The 18,998-nt window shown below is 44.5% G+C and overlaps 1 protein-coding gene and 2 long non-coding RNA genes across 2 annotated transcripts in view; 2 read left to right on the plus strand and 1 right to left on the minus strand.

The window, feature by feature from the left end:
* LOC125362054 (steroid transmembrane transporter SLC22A24-like) overlaps positions 1 to 18,998 on the minus strand; it is a 212,588-nt gene that overhangs the window by 151,477 nt on the left and 42,113 nt on the right.
* LOC125362070 overlaps positions 1 to 18,998 on the plus strand; it is a 160,833-nt gene that overhangs the window by 105,988 nt on the left and 35,847 nt on the right. The gene's annotated exons all lie outside the window — the stretch shown is intronic.
* On the plus strand, positions 48 to 14,502 carry LOC125362064. Its single transcript, XR_007213012.1, has 3 exons — positions 48 to 297; positions 10,447 to 10,448; positions 14,492 to 14,502. It is a non-coding gene; the product is annotated as an uncharacterized LOC125362064 (long non-coding RNA).

The following is an 18,998-nucleotide window of genomic DNA, read 5'->3' on the forward strand; positions in this document are numbered from 1 at the left end:
ATGAAACATCCTGTTGAAATAACTTCTACACTAATATAAAATTTCAAATTATAAATATGTGAATGTCATGAATGTCAAACAGGAAAGTGGGAATTGCTGAGCTGGCAATGGTTAATGAAGAATGAGAATGAGATCGAATGTGGTCAAGGTACTTTTTGTGCCTGAATGTAAATATGATAGTGAAACTTGTTCAAATTGTTTTAGGAAGGGGTGAGGATGAATGAGGTAGAAGGATGAGGTGAGTGTGATTGGAGTACTTTGTATTCATGTATAGAAATATCACAATGAACCCTACTTGTGCAGCTAAGCAATGCTAATATAAACGTTAAAACAAACAACAATACACAACACGGTCACCATTGTCACATATTTTTCATTTCAAGGATTGTAAGGATGGTTTAATTTGTAGGAAATATTACAAAATATACAGAATCTAGTTAGAATCAAGAATAAAAATTACATCATCTCAGTAGATGCAGAAAAAAAGCACAGAACTCATTTGTAAAAATGAACATGACATCATGATTAAAAAAAATCCTATAAAAACTAGGAATAGAAGGAAAATATAAATGTAATAGAAGCGATATATAATGACCCTGTGCCAAACTAAAAAGCATAACCTATAAATTCAGGAATGAGTCAAGACTATCAGCTCTCTCCATTCCTATTTGATACTGTTCATGAAGTCTCAATTAGAGCAATAATACAAGAAAAAACAAAGGGGTAAAAGCACAAAAGGAAGGAATCAAATTATCCCTACATGAAGATGGAAAGAGTTATTCATGGATCAGCTGAACAAATGTTATGAAGATGGCAACATTACTTAAAACTAGCTACAGAGTCAGCGAACTCTCTATCAAAACTCCAATTAGATTTGTATTCCAATTACATTCCTGTGTGTGTGTGTGTGTGTGTGTGTGTGTGTGTGTGTGTGTGCATGCGTGCACATGTACTACACTTGGGACTTAAACCGGGGCCTGAGTGCTGTCCCTGAGCAAGTATGCTTAAGGGTAATTCTCTACTACTTGGGACACAGCTCAAATTCTGGCTGTTTTGTGGTTAACTGGAGATGACAATCTCATGACTTGCCTGCCCTGGCTGGCTTCAAAGTGCAATCCTCAGATCTCAGCCTCCTGAAGCAGCTAGGATGATAAGCATGAACATACAGCACCCAACTCACTCAAATAACATTGTTTTTGGTGCTTTGGTGTTTGATTTTTTCCATTGTGGGCCTTGAACGTAGGACCTGGGCTCTGCCCCTGAGCTTTTTCCCTCAATGCTAGCTCCCTAGCACTTTGGCCCACCCCACCATTTCTGGTTTTCTTGGGGCATAATTAGAGATAGGAATCTTATGGAATACCCTGCCAAGGCTGGCTTTGAACTGTGACCCTCAGATCTCAGGCTCCTGAGTATCTAGAATTATATGCCATGAGTCACTGGCACCAGCTTCTAATTACATTATTAACAGACTAGAAAAGCCAATTCTCAACTTCATATTGGAGTCCAAATGACTCTCAACAATCAAAGAACTACAGAAAGTAATAACCAGTGATGGAAGAACTGCAATATTTGCCTTAAAGTTATACTACAAAGCCACAAACCGAAACACATACCTAAAAATATACTTCAGGGATTATCCTATTTTAATATTATAGTTTACACTCAAATTCGTCATCAACTTTGAATTATTTTAACATAAGAAATACAATTTAGGCAGAATTTTATTCTTCCTTTTATCTTTTCCATAAGGGTATCTAGTTGTTCCCACACTAACATTTGTTCTTGTATTTACACATGTGAATGGTACAAAGGGATTTCATTGTGATGAACATTATATATGGTGACCATATTCAACCTACTACCATTTTTCCTTTTATCCCTCTACTCTATTCATAGTTCTGGATTTCATCTGCTTTTTACTAAGTACTGTTGCACTCACCTGATTTGTTTCAGATTTTTAAAGACGTGGGCAATGTAGGATGTCTCCAAACCACCATCTTCCCCACCCGTTGTTTTTATTCCTGTTCTACTGTTCTTTTGGTGATACTGAGATTTGAACTGAGTGCCACGTGATGTCAGGCCGGTGCTCTACCCCTAGAGTCATATCTCCTGTCATTTTTCCTTTATTATTTTCCAATAAGCCTCCTGTGGACCGCCATCCTCACCTGTGTGCCCCCACCCAGCTGGGAGGACAGGCACACCACCAACTCCAACTCTTACTGCTGAAGGTGACATCTCATGAACCTTTTTGCCTAGAATGTACTGAAGCATCATCCTTTCCATCTCCCCCTCCTATGTAGTTTGGGGAAACTGTGTTCCCTGAACAGTGAGGTGGCACTCCTTCCCAGGCACCCTCTCTTAAGCCCTTTGCTACTGAAGAACCTGAGCAGCTGTTGCACCTACATATTGTAACTTGGACGTGACCAGGCCATGAAGCTTCCTGGAATAACTGCAGAACATGTCAATGTGAACAGCCTGAACAAAATGCAGTCTAAAGTAATGAAGGTAGCCAGAGCGGCTTCATTTGACCAGAGGTCAGTTAAAGTTAGAATGCTTAGCCATTGTTGTGCAAAGGAAATGTATAGAAGTGTGGCCAGGATGTTTTGTGTTTTTGAAACATGATTATTGTGTTGTGTCCCTCATAAAAGAGAGTAGCTACTTCTGAGAAATAGGGCTCACTCCCAGCAGGTGTGTATGACTTAAAGCCATAAACCTGCCCCTGTGAAAAAATACAGAAGTGCAGAAACTCTAGGAGAAGTGTGAATAACTCCTTTGGGCAGTGAAACTCTCATAATGACCAAGTATTCAAGAAAGTGTCAGTAATTTCTTTGAGCACCTGAACTCTCATAATAAACAGTAATCAAGAAATAACAGGAAATACCTGAAGTTCCAGATGTTCCCTTAAGTTGAGGATGAATGAGGTGACACCCTTGCGACCCAGATCATTTGTATAAACCAATCATTTTGAACCCCATAAGCTAGCCAATCATCTTCACTAGGCCTGTTCCCGCCATTGATTATCCCAATCATTCTTAATAATTATTTTATAACTTTCCCATGAAACGAAATGATTTGCTACAAGTTGCTATGCTGTTTTATGATTTTCCCATGGTGTGATATGATTTTCTGTGTGATGATGTGAGGCATGGAATGTTCCCCAAAACCCTATAAAAACCCTGTTAGCTGAAGGGTCAGGGCTCTGGATTCAGATCCACTGTGTCGGTGACAATCGTAAGCCCAGGCTCGAGCTTGAAATAAAGACCCTTGTGTGATTACATTGGCTTTTGGCTGCTTGGTGGTCTTTGGGAACCCCGAAATCTAGACATAACAGTTGGGGGCTCGTCCGGGAATCCCCAGACCCCAGTACCCCCGAACCAGGGAGTCAGACACCGATCAGTGAGATCTGTTTGTCTGTCTGTCTTAATCTGTACTTTTAATTTGTTATTTTGGTAGTATCTGTAAAAGTTGGCATTGGTCAAAGTGGACGCGCAGGTGGGTTGTCAACTGGTGGTACTAGAAGGCGTTCCTCCCCCCCCCCCCCGTAGTTTTCTTGGGGTTAAAGATTCCCCCCCCCCCACCATTTGTAATTGGAACGCAGCAGGTCGCTCCCCAGATCCACTGTGAGAGGCAGACGTTCCGTCTTTTTTTATTTTTTACCTTGCCTCCAGAAGAGTTCTATCTACCTTTTTATGAACCCCATCTTATCTGTACAGGGGCTGGAGTCTGGTAGCCTTCTGCCAGACGAAACCCATGACTCTTGGGAGGAGCCGCTGCTCCAGATTCCAGTCCATTTTTGGAATTACAGACAGGCCAGCAGTTTCTGTTTCTCCTCTCAAGAGTGTTTCCAAGTGTTTTTTCCTGCAGCTGCATTTACAACTTCTATCGGCGCCGTTTATCTCGTGCTGTCTTTTGTTTGTGTATTTCTGTTTGTAACTAGTTTTGTTGGTGGACTCTTTTATGGAGAAATGGGACAGACTCAGACTACTTCCCTTTCTCTTTTGACTGACAATTTTAAAGATGTGAAAGAAAGAGGACAGACTTTAAGTGTAAAAGAAATTAGGAAGCATAAACTAATCAAATTCTGTAGTACAGAATGGCCAGCCTTTGAGGTTGGGTGGCCGGCAGAGGGAACCTTTGATCTTGCCACTATTCATGCAGTAAAGAATGTAGTTTGCTCTCCAGGAAGAAACAGCCACCTACACCAACTCCCATACATTCTGGTTTGGGAAGATTTAGTTGAGGCTTCCCCTTCTTGGTTAAGACCCTCTTGCTTCCTCAACATCAGGAACAGGTGCCACATAAGATCCTGTACATCTGAGACTGCTCCACCAGGGCAGAACACAGTGGAACTAGAGCAGGGCAAAATGACTTGGAGGCCCCTCTTCCTGACTGAGCCGACATCCTGGCACAAGTGCACGAAATCTGAGCGTACCTGGTTCAAACAGCTGGCTAATCTTAGAAAATTGTAACATTCTCCTAGCTAAAATTGTGCTAGAGACTAGAGTCAAGTACTGGGTGGGTTGAGTTTAACTCCTGAGGACCCCCACCCAGCCTTCTTCAGCAGAAAAGTATTTGGTGTGATAAAATGTTTTGCTAAAACTATCAAGCCCTGGAAAATGAGGTTGGAGAATGCTAAAATCATTAGTTAAAATTTTTGTCTTAAACTTTGGGTCTTGCAGGAGTAAGATTGGCAAAGATACCTCTTGCCACCGGAAAATGTATGGCCGATATTTATTTTGCACGCATTAACATCTTTTGAATATGTACGTGTGTGTGTGCATGTGTGAGTGTGAACATGTACAAGACTGTTAGTATGGTGTAAAATTGAGTGGGTTTAAGTTTAAATTCGAATGGTCATCAAGTTTGGGTGTTACCAAGTGTTTTAAAGGATTACTACATTGTTTTAAAGAGGAACTAGAGTTAAAAAGATTTCCAAGGATTCCTTAATTTACAGTTGAAAAATTGAGTATCTTAATGCATAAGACTGCACTGTAATCAAATTATCTGGTTTAAAACTGCTTGGGTTTCTCAGTCAGAGATCAATAGGAAAGGACAGGAAAAACTTAGGACAGACCTGTTTGCCTATCCTCAGGAGTTAGGGGTGATCTGGCAAAGGTGATAGCCAATCAATGTGGTGGGACAGGCCCTGGGGGAAGTCCACGCATGGTGGAAAAAGAGTAAACTGGCACAGAGGCAATTCATCAAGCCCCAAGGAATAGGATGGGTATGTGCCCATTCTGTAGGATGGGCAAATGGAGTTTTTTTTTCCTTTGTCCTGTATCTTTTCCTTACAGATGGACATTAAAAACCTGATGGTAAAATAGGTGATGTGATGATGCTATTGAAATCTAAAACTTCCCCTTGGGAGGTATTAAAAATTAAACGAATTTTCAAAAGAGAGTTAAAATTTATCTGTATAATGTAATTTGGTTTCTCGGCTATGTTGAGATAAACCGAAACAAGCAATTTTACACTCTAGCAGCAAAGAAGCTCCAGGAAATGTAAAGAGGAAAGTTAGTAGAGAAAGCCTTGGGAAAGGGATAGAGGAAACAAAAAAGGTTTCCTCTGGATAAGAAAGGAATTTGAAAAGTAAGGATTGTCTTCAATTGTCACAGAATGTTCAAGTAAGTCCCTGATGGTCTGAGTATGTAGAAGATGGCATGAATGGGGATAAGGAAAGACTTTAGAAAGAGAATGGGGAAACCAAGTGATTCCTTTTAGATTAGAAAAAGGAAGATAATCCCTAGAAAGTTTGAGCATATAACAAATGGTATGAGTATGTGTTAAAATTAGAGCATATGAGTAATGTTGGTATAAAATAAAGTTTGTTATAATTTAAATAGGGTCAGAATTGGTGCTTCAATGTTTATCTGTATCTGCATCTGCAGGGTTAAGGGACTTGTGTGATGTCATCTAAATGTAAACCAGAAAGGTCTCATCTAAATATCTGTAACTGCTTGATTCCCTGGCTGAGATGGTCTTGCGAAGTAGGCGAAGCCTGGGTGTGCTCCTCATGTGTAGCTTTAGGGGAAGGGTGCTGTTTCTATGCCAACTAATCAGGAATCATTAGGGAAAGCTTGGCATTTGGTAGAAATATAACACAAAGCAAAAAGGAGAGAACTGGTATCAGCCACTGTTCTCCTGGTCACCACAGGCAACTATCCTGACAGCTGTGTTGGCAGGTTCTTTGGTTCTACTACTTTTGGCCCTAACTATTGGCCCATGTCTTATCTCAATACCAGCCCCTAGACACACAAGCCATTAAAATGGACAGAAGGGGACCATGATTTGCCCGCTTAGTCACCAGTAGAAGGGGGGAATGAAGAACTTGAGCAGCCATTGCACCTCCATATTGTTGCTTGGGCCTGACCGTGCCCTGAAGCTTCCTGGAATAACTGCAGAACATGTCAATGTGAAGATACTGAATAAAATGCAGTCTAAAATAATGAAGGTAGCCAGAGGACTTCATTTGACCAGAGATCAGTTAAAGTTAGAATGCTTTAGCCATTGTGGCACAAAGGAAATGTATTGAGGGCTGACCAGTGTGTTTTCTGTTTTTGAAACATGGTTAGTGTGTTGTGACCCTCATTAATGAGTGTAGCCACTTCTGAGACATAGGGCCCACTCCCAGCAGGTGTGTGTGTGACATAAAGCTGTAAACCTGCCCCTGTGACAAGATACAGAAGTGCAGAGACTCCAGGAGAAGTGTGAATAACTCCTTTGGGCTGTGAAACCCTAATAATGACCAAGTAATCAAGAAAGTGTCAATAACTTCTTTGGGCAGTTGAACTCTCATAATAACCAGTAATCAAGAAATAACAGGAAATACCTGAAGTTTCAGATGTCCCCTTAATTTAAGAATGACTGGGGTGACACCCTTGCGATCCAGATCATTTATCTAAACCAATCATTTTGAACCCCATAAACTAGCCAATCACCTTCACCAGGCCTGTTCCTGCCATTCATTGATTATCCAATCATTCTTAGGAATTATTTTACAACTTTCCCACGATACGAAATGATTTGCTATGAGTTGCTATGCTGTTTTATGATTATTCCCATGGTGTAATATGATTTGCTATGTGACGATGTGACGCATGGAATGTTCCCCCAAACCCTACAAAACCCTATAAAAAACCTGTTAGCCAAAGGGTCGGGGCTCTCGATTCAGACCCGCTGCGTTGGTGAGGATCATGAGCCCAGGCTCGACCTTGCAATATAGACTTTCCTATGGTTACATCGACTTTTGGCTCCTTGGTAGTCTTTGGGGACCCCAAAATTGGGCATAACACTATCCCCCCTCTTTCCCAGGACTCTCTTCACCAGGAACACAGGGACCCCTCTGTTTCTTTCTCCTTCACCTTCCTAAGGTGTGTACTTACTATTCCCTCTCTCTGTCCTCAGACTCTTCCTCTCCAGGCAGGAGGCCCTTGGCCCTTGGCCAGACTCCATCTGTGTAGGAGGCGCCTCCACATAGACCTGGGAAAGTCCTGCTGTCCCTCCTGTAGGGTCACAGAGGCTTGAGTCTCTCACGCTTTGCTGACCACCCGACATGACTTAATTAAGACTTTGGGGATGTGCTTTCCCATATGTGGGTCCATTCATTTGTCTTCCCAAAGCCTCAGGGACACCTGGAGAGGCAGAAGGGGTCACCATAGTCCTACCAAATTTTCAAAAATGGGCTCCAAACTGACTGTTCCCAGAAACAGCCACTGGCTTGCCTGCAGCTTATGACTCTTGATTTACAGTCAAATATTGACTCATTTGTATAACAAAATCTGGCTTCACTATCCTTAGACAGTGGGCACCATAGGCCTGAAACTGTCATTTTTAATATTCTGTCTGACTTAAAGCAAAATGGTGAAGGGTCTGAGGTCTGCTACACCCAAGCTCCTCTGCTCCAGAGTCCCCCTACCACATTCTGTACCATAAGTCTCCCAGCCATCTCCTCTAGAAACTGTCCTTATCTTGTAGCAGCTCAATCTCTCTCTCTCTCTCTCTCTCTCTCTCTCTCTCTCTCTCTCTCTCTCTCTCTCTCTCTCTTTCTAAGCTCCTTTCTATTTTTCTCTAGTAACAACATTCTCCCCCATGCACGGGATAAACTGTCATCTAAGCAAATCCCTCTCAACCCTTGCCCATAGCCTGCCTGCCCATGTGGCTGACACAGGTGGGGCTAAGTCCTCTCTCTTTCTTCTCTCTCTTCTTCCCCACCCCAAAATCCTATAATGGGCCAGTTAGATGGATAGCATGCTCCAAACCATATCCTTCTGGTCTTTGAGCCTCAGACACTAATCCTAATCTCCTCTCTTTCTGAGCCCACTCACGACAGATTCTGGATTCTCAATTCCCCCTTAAGGCAAAATTCCTCCAGGAGGCTGCTAAAGGCCCCCTTGAGAAATCCCTCACTCCCACCTCTTCCCTATCAGACAGCCTTTTCTAGTTGCTGCCTTTTCCCTTTAACAATGTCTACATGAATTCCAAGTGCTGCCTCCCCCACTTAGAATCCTGTTTGGCCACCTCACCTGCCCCAGTTCTCTCTGCAGGACCTGAAGAGATCGCTAGAGGGAGACAAAGGCCACCTGGTGGGTCTTTCTGCAGTTAACCTCTCTACCACAAAGCTGCCGCCCCCTTCCCTCCTCTAAGGGGTCAAACATCAATACATATGCTAATATGCTTCAGTACCAAAATTGTATTAATGGTTTGCTGTTGGTGTTATCAGCGTTTGTTTAAGCTGGGAGATTCTGTGAAATTTTGTTTATTGTTGACCAGAGTTTTGAATCTTGAGATTTGCCTGGTATTTTGTTTGCTATTGCCTGTTTTTCTTCAGTTGATCCCATGGTTCTACCATTCAGTAGGCGAAAAACATCTTTTGCCATTGGAATACCAGAAAGCTTAAAGCCAATGTCCTTTTCTGTTTTGTTTTAATGTTATGTATCTATTTCTTTTTGTTTATGTGGTAACAAGGAATGGAATCCAAGGCCTCATGCATGCCAGGCAAGCACTCTACCACTAGAATCAAACCCAAGGCCTCAAGGAAACAAACTCAATGCCTCATCCATGCTAAGCAAGCACTTTGCTACTAAGCCACATTCCCAGCCCACAATTTTCATTTTTTAATACCTAAGTGCACCTTAACACTTTTCTAGCTGTGTGTATGTGTGTGAACATGTTCAAAGTAACCTCATTTTAATCAGTAAACGCTGTTAACAAGGTGTGAGATTTTCAATCCACCTAAAGTACTTCTGTCTTGAATATTGATTTTTTTTTTTGGTTTTGATATTTCCAGAAACTTTCTTTCTTTTGACTGCAATTGTAACTCTTATGCTGTGATGCTTGTGACAGGCAGAAAAGTAAGGAATGTAAACCTTGTGTTGAAGGAGTCACCAAGTTTGCTGCTTGTTAAAAGGCAAAATATCAATGAAAGTAAAAGGAATAATGTAGGGAATGGCTATGCATTTAAGACCTGGGGTGGCTGGTTGCTGGCCAGTCCCACCTCCTTCCGGTTCCGAAACTGGAAGAGAAGCCAAACCAGCCCCCGCCTCTCAGAGGTGACCACGTGTGTCGTGATGGCGCCAGCTGACCCAGGGGGCCAAGCCAAGAGGCCAGGCCTCTGTGGGAAGTTCCGTGATGGACATGCTGATTAGCCTATCGCTTGCACCGGGCCAGTCCCTCCCCTTCACGTGTCATTACTGCTATAAGACTGTTATCTCCTCCCCTGAATAAACAGACAGCTCTTTGAAGCTTCTCCAAGAGCCCATGTGCCCCGTGTCTTCCTTGGCAGGTATAGGGAGGGTGAGGGCCTCTCGCAACCACACACTGACCGAGGCTACACGTGGACCTCGCTTCCGCAGTCATTCCTTCTGGCCAGAGGATATGCGTTGAGGGCGATAGGGGACCACATGGAGGGGCAAACAGGCCCAGGACCTCTACACGGAAGGCGGTAGAGCTTAGCCCGGCAAATGGCGCCCAACGTGGGGCTTAGGGCAGTCAACCGGCCAGAGCCCCCTCCCTAGGAGGCGCCTGGATGGCGGTGACGGGCGGCCCAGAGCATCGCGCGTGCGGTTTTAGGGCTGGCCCGCGCTCTCCCTACCACTAAAGCCGGCCCCAATTTACTGGATTGGACTATAATATTCTGTTGGAAAAAGAGACAGGGTCTTAGATTTTTGTTATCAGTGCTTGATAAGTTGGGATGGCCTCCCCCCGCCCCACCCTTGCTGGTGGGCGTGCTGGATTCCTCGAGGCTGGGTGAGGACTCAGAGGTCGCCAGATTCCTGGCAGCTTCACAACAAAGGCATCCCGCTGTGACCCTGCGGTCTGTGTCCTGCTAGCTCTGTGTTAAACTTTCCCGTGCAGCTTACAGGCGGAGTTATAGCAAGAAAAGGCCCAGATCTACAATTCAAATGGAGTATTTGGGGGGCAAGCAAGGGATTCTGATGCAGCAATGAGTAGTTTGACTGGATTTTCTAGGGCTGCCCCTTCAGAGATACTAAAAATTGAAAGAGTTTTTCTTGATGGTTGGAAAGTTTGTTTGTCTGATGTGATTTGATTCCTGTGCAATTCTTGCAATTTGGAGATATTGAAAAGGTGAGATGCTAAGGCCAAATCTCTTGTGCTTATAAATTCTGGTAAACACGGTTGAAGGTACTTTTGTCACAATTATTTTGGATATCAGTCTAAGGATTCAGGTACTAAATTCTGTGCAAATACTGTGATGTGATAAGTAAGACTCCTAACTATCTTAAGTTACATATAATCAGGTAAGTGTTTTAAAGCATGTATGATAAACTGTCTGGATAAAAGTAGATTCTTATTAACCCTGTATGTAGAAAGAAAAAAAATGGCAAAGCAAGCTAATGGTTCTCACTAATCTATTGGAAAGCTAAATGGATAAGTGTTTCTAAATTTGTAATTGTAATTCCTGCATTAAGAAAAAATTGTCATTTGAGTTCAGAGTCTTTCGGATGCAATTAAGGCTGAGGCAAAGGCTTAAATTACATTCCTAGATGGAAATTTAAACAATCAGAGTGCTAACATTCTGTATTGGAAACAACCAGAGTTATCTTGGGATTTTGTAACTAGGCAAATCTCTTAAAGTCATCTCCCTGCTTGAACCAAAAGGGCATCAGCCTACAAAAGCCAGAGAATACTCAGAGCAACCCACCAGGAAATGCTGGGGGATTTTAAATGTCTTTAACCAGTCTGTGCATAATTTTGCAGGCAATCTTGCAGGAGGTGTCTCTAAGATCTTACTACAGCCTTACCCAGACGCAACCCATCTCTCCTGCTGGCCTGCTAATTTGGGATGGAAGACACAGCCATTTCTAAAGCTGAGACTTTTACATTATCCTGAATCTTTTCCCTCTCAATTATCATTCACTTGTGCTCTTTTCCACCTGCCAGTAAGATCAAATGGTATGATTTAAATTGATGGCACATAGATCTCAAGTTCTCTAAGTGTAACAACAGAACTTTGACAAGTGGTTTTTGGTCAGTTCTCAACAAGCTACAGATGGGCTATTCCTGTTGCTTTCCTCGTTGCTAAATGGACATAAAAAGGGCTTATAACTAGGACTCCTCGGGATACAGTTCAAAGCCAGCCCGGGCAAAAGAAAATCTCTCTAAAACTCTGTCTCCCAATTAACCAGCAAAGAGCCAGGCTGCAAGCTTGGCTCAAGAGAACCAGCAAAATGCTGAAAGCAGCACCGTGGCTTAAGTGGTAGAGCACTAGCCTTGAGCAAAAGTACTCAGGAACAGTGCTCAGGCCCTGAGTTCAAACCCCGTGAATGCAGATGGGAGCTTGCCATCCCAGCAACAAGTGCCTGAACTCCTGGGACTCAGCCAGGAAACGGATATGGAGAGGAGTAAGAGGAGAATGGTGTCACATCCTAAACGGAGTTGCCTTGTCTTACCCTTTCAAAATTAATCAGAGCCGGGAGGTCAAAAGGAATAGTTACCTGTCCATTTTCCTTTTTTCTGCCAGTTGTATATATATATTTTAGCCTCTGACTGGTTACTGCAGATCGGTTCTCTGTCACTAAACACTCCTTTCAGTTATTCCTCCTTCTTTGTAATTGACCACAATTGGTTTATGCTCCAAATGGAACTTTTCTGGCTTATGCTCAGGGTATGTTCTATGTCGTTCATGTTAACTAGCTCTGAGAACTTATTAGTCTTTTGCTTGATCTTTTCAAAAGTCTTTTAACAGAATAACATCTCTCGCTGAGGTCACCACCTGGGAACTTGCGGTTCAAGGCCATCATCTTTCTACACTGCTGTGCCAAGCTACAGGGGCTGGCCAAAGGAGACCATGACACCCTTTGGCCCTGATGGCCACTCTCGTGGTAACGATAAGGACTTTCGGGATGGTACCAGGCCATATGGCAAATCAGGGGCCCCTGACTACTTCATCCCCTTTCAGCAGGAAGTAGTTTCAGAAGAAATGACCTTCGCCCATATTTCTAGCCTGGTGCCTTCCTGTGTCATTTAAAAAAAAAAAAAAAAGGAGGGGGGATCAGCCCCCATGACTAGTTAAGGACAGTTATGCTTACATTAAATATCTTAAATTTACACCAAAAAAAAGAAATTTTAAATCTTCCCAAAACAGTACAGGAAGGAGCCTTGTATGTTCCTTTCCAGATTGGGAAATTAAGCCCAGAACACTCGCTCTGGAGAAATGTCTTCTTCTTGTTCTCTAGGCAAACAAGGACCATGATGGATTTCTTCTGCTCTTCCAAAGGGAATATGGGGAGTCTGCCTACATACAACAGTGGTGTCGGTAGGAGGCAGCCAGCTTCCCTTCCCTGCTTGCTGTCTAGACTCTTCCTTGAGCGTCTCCCGTGGCGCAATGTTTTGCTGTGACAATATTGCCCACAGCCTTGCAAAAAATTGGAATGGAGTATTATTACCTTGTTGTTTCTTCCTTTTGCTCTCCCCCTGCTGCTTATCTTAGGGGGTCCCTTTGGAGGGAAATAAGAGCTGAGGGTTTTGACACCTTACTTCAATGTTTTTGATAGATGTTTAAAAAAGGCTAGCGCAAGGGTTTAATGCCTTGCCTTCAATGTTTATGAAAAGAAATTTTTTTACTAAGTACATGTGTTAAGTTATCAGCTGCTGTGGACTACCAGAGTCCCCAGAATTTAAACCTGCTTCTACCTCACCACCAAAAGAGGAATGATGTCTGCATTTATCCTGAGTGGCACAGAAACAGGCTAAGGACTCCAACTTCTCCGGACTGAGCCAAATGGATGGCCGCTTCACTTACCCCTTTTGTAGAAGAGGCCCTATATATATTATGTCAGCATTTGCCTAATTTAAAAAACAAAAAAGAGGGAGGTGTAGGGAATGGCTATGCCTTTAAGACCTGAGGCGGCTGGTTGCTGGCCCGTCCCACCTCCTTCCGGTTCCGAAACCGGAAGAGAAGCCAAACCAGCCCCCGCCTCTTGGTGGCGAGCACGTGTGTCGTGATGGCGCTGGCTTACCCAGAGGGCTGAGCCAAGAGGCCAAGCTTCTGCGGGAAGTTCCATGACATCACCGTGATGGACATGCTCATTAGCCTATCGCTAGCACCAGGCCAGTCCCTCCCCTTCGCGCGTCATTACTGCTATAAGACTGTTATCCCCTCCCCTGAATAAACAGACAGCTCTTTGAAGCTTCTCCAAGGGCCCACACGCCCCGTGTCTTCCTTGGCAGGTATAGGGAGGGGGAAGGCCTCTTGCGACCACACGCTGACAGAGGCTACACGTGGACCTCGCTTCCGCAGTCATTCCTTCTAGCCAGAGGATATGCGTTGAGGGTGATAGGAAACCACAGGGAGGGGCAGACAGGCCCAGGCCCTCTACACGGAAGGAGGTAGAGCTTAGCCTGGCAGAAAAAGATCCAGACTCCATCTTAGTCTGCTGTGATGGAGAAAGTCAGGGACCTTTCTAACATTGTTAATTGTGAGGGCTGACCTGAAAACTGGAGTGACTAAATATAAGTTTTTGTGTTAAAATGATAACAGCTTCTAAACTCCGGTGATGACTCCATGATAGAGGGCTGCACCCCCACCCGTGAGACTAGTTTCTTGTAGATTGACATTTAAAAATGTAGGGAGCAATTGTTCCCCAATGTACCTGGGTAACAACCATGTTAACAGACAGTAAACATGATCATAGTCATAGACTAAAGAAATAGCCATAATAGTAGTAAAAATGCCATATTAACTGTCAGGTAGTTTGACTTATGATTGAATACTGGATTGTTTTAGCCTGCTCAGGCTTGCTTAGTGGTAATGGGAAAACATGGTTGCAATTGTTAAAATAAAGTGGGTACTAGGTCAGCCTGACTGCAATATTCTGTTTCTGTAAACGGCTTGCTTAACCCATTTGTGACTTGCTCTACCCACTGCACTAACCCCCTGCATCAGTGGTCCATGACCACCTGTTGTCAATTCCTGGTATTGAGGCCAGTTCCCAATATCAAAACCAAAATAGATAACTGAAAGGGTAGATAGCTGTTGGGAGCTGAGCCAGCAGCTAAATTCTTCCTGACCTCTGGCTGTGTTTTCAAGGACATGCAAGGACATGGCTTAATGGAAAATCGGAAATGCTTTACTATGTCTGCCATGAGTCCATTCTTATGTTAACCAACCTCATCCTGTCTTAGCTACCGTCAGATATTGCTCTGGGGTCCATCCTTATGTTAACCAACCTCATCCTGTCTTAGCTATCATCGGATGTTGCTAATTCCAAGCCTTTTTGTGTTCTGGAATTTTAAGCCTATGCTATTTCCTGGTTTTCAAATTGCATATAAGCTGGAAGTTAAGAATAAACATGGCTGCAGGCTTAAGTTACAATCTTGAGCTGCAGACCTCCCGGACCCCATCTTTGTCTCTTGTCTTGTATTTTTCCTTTTATTTAATCCTCGCCCCTCTCATTCAGGATTCCCTTTCAATGCTGGCTGGCTCTGGCAGATAGTCAATAGAAATAGGACAAGACTTGCTTGCTAACTGCCATCCAATCAGGTATCTGCCAAGTTGGAAATACCCTGCCCCTGTTGTAATCATAATACAAAAAACCCTGCCTATCTGAGAGTCGGGACTCTCAATCCAGATGCGCTGCTTTGGTGACAGTTGGGAGTCCAGGCTTGAGCTTTCAATAAAGACTCTGGGGCATTTGCATCGGTATCAGCTCCTTGGTGGTCTTTGGGGACCAGAAATTTAGGTATAACAGTAATTAATTATACTTAGAATGTGAGCCTAATCCTTTGATAAGGAGGAAGGACAGTTTGGATCAGGATAAAAATCAAGTAAACTGCTCTGCTCTGGGCATCCTAATTAGGGATGGAGTGGCTGCAAATTAGCCAAGAGTTAACTGGCTCTACAGGCCAAAGAAACAAATGGGGGATTTTAAGTATCTAAGAGTTATGACATTCGATTAGGAAAAACTAGGTTGCTTCAGTTCAGAAGCGTATTTATGAGTTAATCCAAAACACAAATTAATGAAAACCAGTAAGGAGATTAGGAAGTGAAAAGGAGAAAGTAAATAACGACTTGGGAAAGGAATTAAGTGGAAAAATTGTTCCTTGGATAAGAAAGGATTTGGGAAGTAAGAATTGTCTTAAATGTACCATTCAGAAAGGAAAAAAGAAGGCATATAGACAAACCCCAGAAGGTTGGAGTAAGTAAGTAGCAGGTGGTATGGATATGTCTGGAAAGATTGACCTTACAAGTAAAGTTGGTGTTGAGCATCGGCTTGGCATTGAGGGGGCGGTCCTGAGAGGCCGCCCCTTCTCCCACCTTGGTGCTGCGTGGCTCTTAGCCACTCCTACCTTTTCCCCAGGTCCAGAACCAGAAAGGAGGTTCTAACTAGCCCTGCCTCCCGTCTCGGAGCACATATATGTCAAAATGGCGCCGGGCGGAACCCAGGGCGCGGTCCTGTGGGCTGTGATCTCTGCCTCTGGGGGAAGTTCTGTGATATCACTGTGATGGACAGCTCATATTCAGCCTATTGCCATGCCTAGTTAGCCACTCCAAATCCCTCCCCTTCCTGCTGCCATTACTGTCATATAAACTCCTCCCTTGATTAAATCAGCAGAATTCCAAGAAGCTTTCCCAAGAATGTCCGTGTGTCCTGCATCCTCATTTTTAAGCGTAAGAGGGTGGGCGGGCGTCTTGGCGTCTACACACAGTCAAAGGCTTGCATGTGAGGCCACACTACAGCTTTTCCACTAGAGGGATGGGGCAGAACACGCGCGAGAGTGAAAGGGTCTCACATATGGGGCCGTAATGTGGGGTGAAAAGCCCACGGGAAACATAGATTTTGAGCTACCGGTAAGCCCTTGGATTGTGGGTGGTATTTTCCGGGTGTGTAGTCCCCCCATTGGCAGATAGGGAACTATGGGGCAGAGCCAATGTAGAACACTCCAAAATACCGGATTGGACTTTTGGGACACTCAGGCCAAAAGCCGGAAGACTCCAGAACATGCTACTGGCCTTTTAAAACTGGCTGCTAGGGAGAGGAACAGATTTTCTGCTACCCGGGGGGACGAACTCGTTCATGCCCAGGGAGTGAAACTTGGCCAAAATCAGTTAGAACATTTCTTTCACTTTATTGAGGAAGCAGGGCCCTGGTTCCCGGAGGAAGGAACCATTAACTTAGTAACTTGGCAGAAAATTGGAAAAAAGATTCAAGAGCCGGAAGATGGCGCCACCACAGTAGGGAGGCACCCCAACTCGCTCCAACTGAATAGCGAGCTGGGAACTCCAGCACCCAACACCCCATCAAGAACCCAGCAAAACCAGCAGCCAGAAGCAGTGGAGAAATGCAGGAAAACAAAAAGAAGCAAAAAAGAAGGACCAAAAACCTACACAGAGTCGGAGAATCTAAGGGGCACCCTCCTCCCACCAGCCCACCCTGGCCCGAACAGGACCAGGCTGGGAAAGGGGACCCGGCAATCGACAGACCGACTGCCGGAAGCACAGAGTCTAGACAGCAGGACTCCACGGACACCAAGGAGAGTGTAGACCAAGACACGTGGCAGCAGCGGCGACAGCAAGTTCTGGTCCACACCAGGAATGGATGTAAGAGGCTGGGGAACACAGCGGTGCAGAAGGGGAGAGCCGGGGATGCCACCACTTCCTTTCGCCACACCCGAAGGAGCAACGGTGGAGCGGGACACACACACAATCCAAGACCAGTGAGTCCCCCATTACCCCCTCCCCCAACGGGAGACCGGCTATCAGAGACCCAAACCCTACAAAGAAGCTAGATCTCCCTCCCTCCCCCTCCCCACCCCAGGGAACAAAGAACCCCCAAATAAGGCGGGAAATTCCCATCAAGTGCTGGGATGTCACAGGAGTTTAGCAGGAGAAGGGCGGAGCAGCCCCAAGGCCGCCGAGGAGCCTGAACTGGCTGAACCGGCCCTGCCCCCTTCCAACAGGGGCCAGGGGACGGCTGGCAGTGCAAGCCCCACCTGAGGCACCTGGACCTCTCGGACTTTTACAACTAAAATCACAGGTGCTGGTGGGCAATACCAGCACAGCAGGGACACCTGGGCCTGGTCACGCCCCCCCCCCCCTCCCAGCGGAGGCGCAGTCTGAGGGTGCTAACCCACGCCTGGACAGTTGATCCCACTGGGCCCCACACATACCGCCCCCCACAGTGAAATCGCCGGAGGGCGCAAGCACAACCCAACAACCTGGGGCTCGCTCTAGTAGGCGTACCCTGCTCAGGTGAGCGGGACCACAGAGGCAGTGCCTGTTGTAGTGGGCACACAGCGCACAGGTGGGCGGGGCCCCTGGCGACATCGCCCGCTCTGGTAGGCGTACCTTGCTCAGGTGGGCGGGGCCACAGCGGCAGCACCTGCTCTGGTAGGCGCGCCTACACAGGAGGGCAGAGCTATCCATCGACCCGTGCCCACTCAGTTTGGCGCATTTCGCACAAGTGGGTGGGCGGCACCTCAACAACACCAGCCCCGGAGCGGTCCACACAGGAGACGGAGAGACAATAGAGACCAAGTCTGTGAATATTGTATATGTACTTGATACATTGTATATTGTATATATGTCTACCTGACATAGACAAGGGATAGAAAAACAAGAAGTAAGATATCACAAGAAATGTACACACTGCCCTAATATGTAACTGTACCCTTTGTGCACAACACCTTGTAAAAAAATTTATGTTCAATTAATAAACAAATAATAATAAATCTATGGAATACAGCTAAGGCAGTGTTGAGAGGCAAGATCATTGCTCTCAGCACCCACATTAAAAGAATGGAAGCAGAGCAGGTGAATAACCTCACAATGAAGCTAAAACAACTGGAGAAACAAGAAATGATCTAATCTAAAATGACTAGGAGGAGATCACAAAGATTAAAGAAGAGATAAATCTGATTGAAAATAGAAAGACCATTCAACAAATAAATAAGACTAAAAGCTGGTTCTTTGAGAAAATAAATGAAATTGACAGATCCCTCGCAAGACTTACAAAAAAAAAAAAGAAGAGAAGAGACTCATATCTGTAAAATCAGGGACTCCCCCGGAAAAATTACAACAAATACACACGATATTCAAACAATCATAAGGAACTATTTCCAGAACCTCAACTCACTAAAAAAACAATAATTTTACAGAAATAGATCAATTCTTGGAGAAGTATAAACTGCCCACACTGGACCAATAAGAAATAAATCAACTAAATAAACCAATAACTTACAGCGAGATACAGGGGGTAATCAAGAGCCTCCCAACAAAGAAAAGCCCAGGCCCAGATGGATTCACCAACGAATTCTATAAAACCTTTAGTGAGGAGCTAATACCAATACTCCTCAAACTCTTCCATGAAATAGAAACAGAGGGAGAAATTCCAAACTTATTCTATGAAGCTAATATTATACTCATCCCCAAACCAGGCAAAAACCCAACAAAAAAAGAGAACTACAGACCAATATCACTAATGAACACAGACGCAAAGCTCCTCAATAAAATATTAGCTAGCAGAATCCAGAAACTGATC

The sequence above is a fragment of the Perognathus longimembris genome, chromosome 13 (assembly GCF_023159225.1).
Source record: "Perognathus longimembris pacificus isolate PPM17 chromosome 13, ASM2315922v1, whole genome shotgun sequence".
In the NCBI taxonomy this organism is placed as follows: Eukaryota; Metazoa; Chordata; class Mammalia; order Rodentia; family Heteromyidae; genus Perognathus; species Perognathus longimembris.